The sequence below is a fragment of the Hakea prostrata genome, chromosome 7 (genome assembly GCF_041222555.1).
Source record: "Hakea prostrata isolate BN-2017 chromosome 7, UWA_Hpros_2, whole genome shotgun sequence".
In the NCBI taxonomy this organism is placed as follows: Eukaryota; Viridiplantae; Streptophyta; class Magnoliopsida; order Proteales; family Proteaceae; genus Hakea; species Hakea prostrata.
The window spans coordinates 43259435-43267280 of NC_142606.1; the positions used below are offsets into that span (position 1 = coordinate 43259435).

Here is a 7846-nt window from a genome sequence, read left to right on the forward strand (position 1 = left end):
TCCTTGGACATCAATGGAAATAGTATGGGATGTTTCCAATGATGCCCTCTGACGCTTTACCGGATTATTGGTTGTCATACCTAGGGCTGTCTAGCAGTGTTTGGCTAGGATGTCCCCGTTATATCAAACCCGATTCGGAAGGGTATTGAGCCCGAATGACCCGTGGTAGCAATGGGGATTCATGGGCGCTCAAGACCGGTAACCAATCCATGAGAGGACATGAATCACATTGTGAATACTCGTGAGAGGCCATTTATTGGTAGGGTTGCAAATAGTAGACTTGGGCTCATGGGCGCTCAAGACCCGTAACCAACACATGAGGGGACATGAGAGCTTCCCTTCTATTATTTGTGGATGACCAATAGGGTTGATGAGTCTGTAGTCATTGGACTATGCTGACTCTAGTGTGAAGGATACCAGAAAGGATCGCCAAGGGCGAGGAATGGACGTATCTGGATCTGAGTTGATATGACTAAGTAGATGACATGCATTGGGCTAGGCTTAACCTTGACATGCGCCTGTACTTATTAGACCAATGGTTATGTGAGAGAGCGGTGACCTATACCCCCAGCCATTGATTGTCCCGAGGGATGAAGGACCCACTACCAACCGGTGTTGTGCGATGAGACTTTCCTAAAGAAGTATGGTGCTATGACTTAAAGCATGTCTGCCTATAGAGACCAGCATACATAGAGTTAGATGCATACACACATTGTCTGTTTCATATCGCATTGCATCATGTTATGTTCTGAAATCATGTTATTTATGTTGTTGTGATTTAACTTGCCTTACTGAGTTCATTCGAACTCACTCCTTTTTGTGCAACCTCTTGTGTTAGATTACTCTACAGGTACTGACTACTTGAAGGCCAATCTGAAGAAACGTACTACACGCAAGGTGCTTGCTACAATGAAGATCACATTGATGATCCCACGATTGATCACGTTGCGTACTACGATTAGACCTAATGTGGAGTGGGAACGTTTGAGTTGGATTGTTGAAGTCCATTATTATGAAGACGTTATCTATAAACTAGAAGACTCTTAGTTTAGTTTGAATTCCATTTCTTTACCTTCCTTTAAGAATAGTTGTATTTCTTTTTAGACTTACGCGCTACATTCCGCTGTAACTGTGGAGTGAGATCTGCCTCACTCTACTCCTCTTTTATGTTTACATCTGGTATCATTTTTCCACACTTTGATTATACTGTCATTTATTTCCTTATTTGGATCTCTTATTTATAATATTATACTTTTATTATGTCCGTTCATGATTATGTTATTGCTTATGTGGGGGGATGATTTCCTTGATATTTGATCTTCGGGGCTGTGGATCACACACTCGGGTATGCCAGATAGGGTACCGGCTGGGTGGATGTGACACTTACGATTCGGGTCTAATACAACGGGGTGGTCCTAGCCAACTCATCTAGACAAGTCCTATGTATGTCATCCAATGATCCGGGAAAGCGTCGATGGGCATCTTCGGAGAACATCCCATACTATTCCCTCCGATGTCCAAGGACAGAAATGTCAAAAGGACATTCCCCAATCCCAAATCATACTTATCCAATCACATTCTCAGTTCATCATATCATACATACATGATACATCATCATATTGAAAGATACGTCATAAGATCACATGATCAAGTGTATAAGTAAATGACAAGAATGAATAAACATGATAAGCAAAGTAAATAAACATGGTGCTACTGTTATAAGGTAACTACAGTAGTCATATGATGTCTAAAAACAACTAATAAGCTAAGCCTACTAAGTTGCCAACATCAGTGTAATAATCACATAGTCTATGTCATATGGGTATAACTATCCTTACCTTAAGCCGCGATGATGATAATCCAAAGGCCACAAGAGAATGATCCAAATATGGTATTAAGACCCTAGAACAACATAAATGAAAGATTAGAAAAGGGGAAGGGAGAACAATAAATAATGCTGAAAGTAAATCCTAAATTAAGAATATGGAGGGGTAGATAGAAGCGGGAATGGAGGGAGGAGAGAAGATTAATAAAGAAGGTTACTTACTTGCGAATTGAACAAACGATTCGAATCTCAACCAACCCTAACAACCAGATCTAGATCTAGAATGATCTAAATCTGCAATTGCTAGACCCAGAGAAAAACGAATCTAAAAAAAATTGAAACTTGAACTTGAATTGCATTACATAAAAAGATTAAACTTAAACATTGAATCTAGAAATTTAAATCTCACTAATGCAAGCAAAGAAAACTAGAGAAAACCTTAATAAACTAAAGAGGGAAGAAAGAATGCTTCTACTAAGCTCTAGAACATGTTCTCCTTTGATGGAGTATGCTCTCCTTTTATAGAGTTTACATGAGATATGAAGCACGGCTGAATTTGAATAAAACTCAGGGTTTCTATCTGACTCAACCAATTAGGGTTTTGACGTAGTAATCGCGCCAACTTAGAGAAATCAGATGCATAATTCCACCGTTGGATTTGAGGTTTAAGTAGTCGTGAAGCTCTCCTCCAAAAATCAGCACGATCGGACATCGGATGATCGTTCGATGAAGGGTTTGATCGAAACTGGACAGAGGCATTCAAAAACGGGATTTTTCCTCTTTTTCTTTTTGGATATAATTCTTTTTCCTCTTTTTCTTTCTTTAATTAAATCCAAGATAAGAGATAAGATATTGAGGTATGCAAGGACTCTTTTCCATTTGGACTCTCTCAATAATATCTCTGTAGATTTGATTTAAAATCTCAGCCGTAGATCAAATTTGCCGTCTTTATCTCTTCAATATTTTGGAGTTGGCCCATAATCACACATCTCTAGCCCATCATGCTCCAGATCAAGCCCATTTTCGCATTTGAGAATTTGAATGGACTTCTTGACGTGTAAAATAGCATGATTCAAGCCCAAAACTCCAAATATTTGCTTAAATCTTGAAAAGTCATAAAATCTGCAAAAACAACATAAAACCCAAGGTAACTCCACTCTAAGTGTATAAAATGCATGCTTTATGCCCTAAGATTTCACACATAAACGTGCTCATCAGATTCCCCCACACTTAGACTAAGCTTGTCCTCAAGCAAAAATTAAAGAAAAATACAAATGCAGGTAAAAAACTAGTGCAACAAAATAAATCCTAATTCACATTCGTAAGAATCATGGTTACACTTAGCATGTGCAACATGCCTTTAAACCACTAGGTTACCCCTAGAGGACGAGTTTTGTCTCGTGGATGTTTGCAGTGAATGTACATCCAAAATTCCAATTTTTAGCTCAAAATAAAACATTGCAAATTCCAACTCTAACAATTGGTAAGTACTCATACAAGATCAATAGCTATGATAATTTTTCTCACCATTGATTTAAGATCCCCCACACTTGAACTTTATTACCCCATATTGATTCTTGAGACTTAGCATATATCTCAATCAAGGACTCACCTTATATCTTTCAAGTACACCTCTCCTTTAAGCAAAACCACTCATAAAGTAAGGGGACCAAGGACTAAGGTTTTGAAGTATTTTTGACCAAACAATTTTACCAAGGCATTGATGACACTTGTATTTATCTCTCTCTTTTCTTTTGAGTAGTGAACTCTACATTACTCCACTACGGTTGGCTTGAATGACATGGTGGAGCAAACACCAGAAACCCAAGTTACTTTGTAGCTTTGCTTTGCATATGCCCACATAGACAGTGATGCGAGAGTTCTTTTCAATAATCTCCTTCCTAAGAGTTTCGATCAAATCACCTTGATTCCTGAGTCGGAGTGCCTTGTCTAGTTCCAAGGAATTCAACTTTTACTTTCTACTCTTTCTTCTTCTTCTTCTTCTTTTTTTTTTTTTTTTTTTTTTTTTTTTCATATGCCATACACAAAATTGATCTCAACTTCTAGCCAAAGAAACAAGGACCCACAAAACTCATAGATGGTCTAACGCCTTAAGTTAAGGGCCTTTTATTTTTCTAAGGAAAGTCCTATCTCAACATATATACAAGTTACCTTCCTCTCAACAGGGTTTTTATGTGTTCACAATGGGTACCAAAATCACTCTCATTTCACACATCATAGCAATTGAAAGAATATGTATACTAACAAAAAGTCAAAGTTAAAATCTACAACGAAGCTATACCCCCCACACTTAAGTAATGCAATGTCCTCAATGCATGTATGCTAAACAAAGAAGACAAATGAGGGGTATACCTTTCAGTCAAGATGTGCTTATCATGGGAAGCTTTAGTCTTATCTTCAATATCAACGTATGATGGGGAAGGCACTCCAAATAAGAAAAACCGTGAATCGAAAAATCATCTCTAAAGATCTCAAGAAAAACATTCACAATGTTAAAAAAAAATTCTCATCATACGTTGAGGTTTTCTAGAAGGTTTTGCATCTTTCATAAGGTGAATATGATGTTGTAAAATGGAAGAGCTTAGACCTTTGATATTTGTGATAGACCAACCCAATAGTTCTCTATTATTATTCAACAGTGTGATCAACTCTTCTGCTTTGTCAGAAGTTAAATCAGAGACAACAATAACAGAAAGAGTATTATCTTGTTCCAATAAAGCATACTTCAAATTAGAAAGCATCTTTTTCAATTGTAGCTGGGGGGGTTCAATTATTGAAGGCTTGGGGATAGAGATGGAGATGGATAGAGGTTCAATAGGCTCTAAAGGTGTGTGAAAATTTGAGACTTCAGAAAAGAAAATTTCACTATCATCATCCAACATATCCATACATTCTTGAAATTCAGAATCAAAATCAATCTCAAAGTTGGTAATCACATCATTAGGAAAATCAAAAGATTCCTCAAGCATATTGATCTCTTCTTCTATTTGTGGTTGTTTCCCTATCCTAAACATATTAAACTCCACAGTTCGATTTCCAAAAGACAACCGTAAAAGACCATTTCGACAATTGATTAATGCATTACTAGTAGCCAAAAATGGTCTTCCTAGAATTATTGGGATTTCATCTTTGATTGAAAATGGTTTAGTATCTAGCACAATGAAATCAACTGGAAAAATAAATTCTCCCACTTTCAGTAAAACATCTTCAACCATCCCTTTGGGAATCTTAATTGACTTATCTGCCAACTGAAGAGTAGTTCTAGTTGCTTTTAATTCTCCAACCCTAATTGCTTATAAACATGGTAAGGCAAAAGATTCACACTTGCACCAAGATCAAGTAAAGCATGTTCAATGTGTGTATTGCCTATGACACAAGCTATGGTGGGGCTCCCTGGATCCTTATACTTGGTTGCTACAGGTTGAGTAATTATGGAACTAATGTTACCTGCCAAGAACGCCTTTTTGGGAATGCTAGTGATTCTTTTATGAGTGCATAAATCTTTCAACACTTTTGCATAGGCGGGGATCTGAGATATGGCATCCAAAAGAGGGATATTCACTTCTATCTTTTTGAAGACATCAAAAATTTTCTCCATAGTTGCAGTCTTCTTCTTATTTACTAGACGACTAGGATAAGGAGCCTTAGGAACATAAGGACTCTCATTTGAAATTTGCTCTTTTCTCATAGTTTTTGATAGTGGTTCACCAAACTTAGGTACTACTAAAGCAACTAGCTCATCCTCAACTTCTATGGGTTTCTCAGACAAACCCTCATTAAGAGATACTTGAACATTCTCCTCATCACAGTGGTCACTAATCTCGCTCTTTTCATTAATATGTGACTCACCTGTTAAATACCCTTTCCCACTTCTCAATGCAGACACATAATTAATTGAAGCTAAAGAAGAATGGGAAGATTCAACTTGGTTGACTTGATTTTGTGGTCTTTGTTGAATCTGAATCCTAGGATTTAACTCAGGTTAGCTAGGCATTTTACCTTTTTCTCGTTCAGATAAAGCACTTGCAAGAGTGGAAATTTGTTTTTCCATATTATGCATAGAAGTCATGAAGGTGCTGGAAAGTACTTCCATATTCTTCTCTAAGGAAGAGAGACGGGAAAACTCTGGATTGTTACCTCTGTTGAAACCAGGTGATGATTGATTTTGTGCAATGTAAGGCATATGAGGCACAATATGTGGATTGATAGGTCTAGCTAAATTGGCATTCTGGAAATTTGGGGCTTGAGGGAAGACATTTGGATAATGAGAAAATTGGGCATTTTGCTTTTGAGGCTCACCAAATTGATTTTGTGTGGAATAATTACTTAATCCAATTTGGTTTTGCCCTTGAGACCATGAAAAGTTAGGATGATTCTTCCACCCAGGATTGTACGTGTTACTGTACGGGTTTGGAAACATTGCACTGACATTCTCATGTTGGTCTCAAGAATAGCTAGGACATTCCTCAATTACATGTGTAGGAGACTGACACCATGCACACATAGCAATAGATTTGTCAATAAAATGTGCTTGACTTGGTGGTGCAGCTTTAACTACCAAAATCTCTAACTTTTTTAAAATGTTATCTATTTGTACTTCCTTATGAATTTGGCTATCAACAAAATATCCCCTACTAGTCCTTTCAGACTCTTGGGTTGACTCCCATTCTCTAGTTCTATCAGCTAGGTCTAAAAGAAAATTCCAAGCTTCGGAATCATCAGTGAATGATGTAAATCCTGTGGGGCACATTGATTCCAAAAGTTGCTTTGTTTGGTAATCGATACCCTCATAAATTATTTGGCATAAATGCCATAATTCTATACCATGGTGAGGGCATTCTTGGAGAAGGCTTTGAAACCTCTCCATTACCTTAGCAAAAGACTCACTGGGTTTCTGACGAAATTGAAGAATATCATTTCTTATTTTATTCGTCTTAGAGAAAGGAAAGAATTTTTTCAAGAAGAGCACAGTAAATTGTTCCCATGTGATAATGCTATCCCTAGGTAAGCTATAAAGCCACTTTTTAGCTTGGTCCTTTAATGCAAAGGTAATAAACCGTAGTCTTATGGCATCATCAGTAAGTTGTTGTACCTTCATAAGGACACAAACCTCCTCAAACTCCCTAAGGAACAAATATGCATCTTGATCAGGTAGCCCATGAAATTGGGGTAACATAGATAGATAATGAGATTTGAGCTCAAAATTATTACCCCTCACTTCAGGTAAACGTATACAGGAAGGTTGTGCAGATCGAGTTGGATAAAATCTATCCCTAAGACTCTTAGGTGGAGGTGGTGGAGGTAGACCTTCCATGGTCAAGTTAGACACTCGGACAATTCTATTTGTAGAATCACGAGTCCAGACACACATGCACTAACCACTTAATGCAATTAATGACTCTTATGAAAGAAATAAATAAAGTAACTAAAGAATAAAAGAAAAGAAAATAACAAAAATGAAGGGAAAGTAGTGAATTTCCCACCACAAAGATTGAAATAATGATTCCAAAGCTGTAAGGTTGCCGTATAGCTGAGTGCTTATAGGTTTGACAGCAAGGGAATCCGTATAGTCTTCGGAGCCACCTACAATCGAATCCTGGGGATTCTGCAGTAGAGTGGGGACTACTATACGTTTTTATTTCTACTCAAGTTAAGAGTAATATCTTTGAATTTTTTTTTTTTTTACACTTCGATTTACCTAAGAATGAGAAAAATAAAGTGGACTAATACCTCCCCGGCAACGGCGCCAAAAACTTGTCTGTGAAATTTTAAAAGTAACCGCAAGCGCATGGTATCGTGTAGCTAACGGGTCGATCTCAGGGAGATATGCCACTTAGAATTGAACTTCTTAATAGTAATGCGAGAGTGGAATGATTCAATTTTTGTTAACTAATTAACTAAACTAAACGATCCTAATCTATATGTCTAATGCAATCGAATTGAAACGAAATATAAATTAAACACAATCAATGCATAAATAAAAAACAGGAAAAAAAATGC

The 7846-nt window shown here is 37.2% G+C and overlaps 1 non-coding gene across 1 annotated transcript; it reads left to right on the forward strand.

Annotated features, from left to right (window-relative positions):
• The first annotated feature begins 6666 nt into the window (after nucleotides 1-6666).
• LOC149011236 (small nucleolar RNA R71) lies at nucleotides 6667-6773 on the forward strand. Its single transcript, XR_016174877.1, has one exon. It is a non-coding gene; the product is annotated as a small nucleolar RNA R71 (small nucleolar RNA).
• Nucleotides 6774-7846: the final 1073 nt, after the last annotated feature.